Genomic DNA, 679 nt, shown 5'->3' on the forward strand with positions numbered 1-679 from the left:
GAAAGAGAAAGGGAATCTGTTTTGGAGAGGGGAAAAAGTGTCTAGCTTACTTTCAAATCCTGTTCAATAGAATGATTTTTTTAAAATATAAAAATACTGTTAAAAAACTGCAAATGCTTGAATACTATGTAGTTACATTTTTTTTCTTTGTCGGTAACTGATGGCTGTTAACAGTTAAGGAAGAGATCCTATACAGGGTAAGATTTTGTATGCTTGCACTCCAATGGGTAGGCCACACACACACAAACAAAAGATGCATGGAGTTATAAAATCAGCTCATACCGGGCCACTCTAGAACCCAAAATATCCTGATGTGCTGATCTTCAACATCACGCCTATATACAGCCTTATAAAGGGCATCCTTACGAAGATAACATGAGACTGTCTTCATCATCATGTCACCAGAAAAAGTCTGTCTCTGTTGGACACAGAGCTACTACAAACTCCTTAGATACCTACTCCTTTTACCCACCACAATCCCTTATTTCAGGACTTGCATTTATTAATTAATCCACATATAGATTATGCCACCTTACAACCATGCCACTTAAACTTCTGCAAACTCTGTAAAGACATAACAGCATGAAACCTAAGTGGCCCACACCTATTTCTAAACCACCTGATAAGCACTCGTGAGGGTTAATACCCAGTCTTACTAACCCAACATTATTTATGAATT

Source organism: Antrostomus carolinensis, unplaced genomic scaffold, assembly GCF_000700745.2.
Source record: "Antrostomus carolinensis isolate BGI_N321 unplaced genomic scaffold, ASM70074v2 scaffold15344, whole genome shotgun sequence".
Classification (NCBI taxonomy): domain Eukaryota; kingdom Metazoa; phylum Chordata; class Aves; order Caprimulgiformes; family Caprimulgidae; genus Antrostomus; species Antrostomus carolinensis.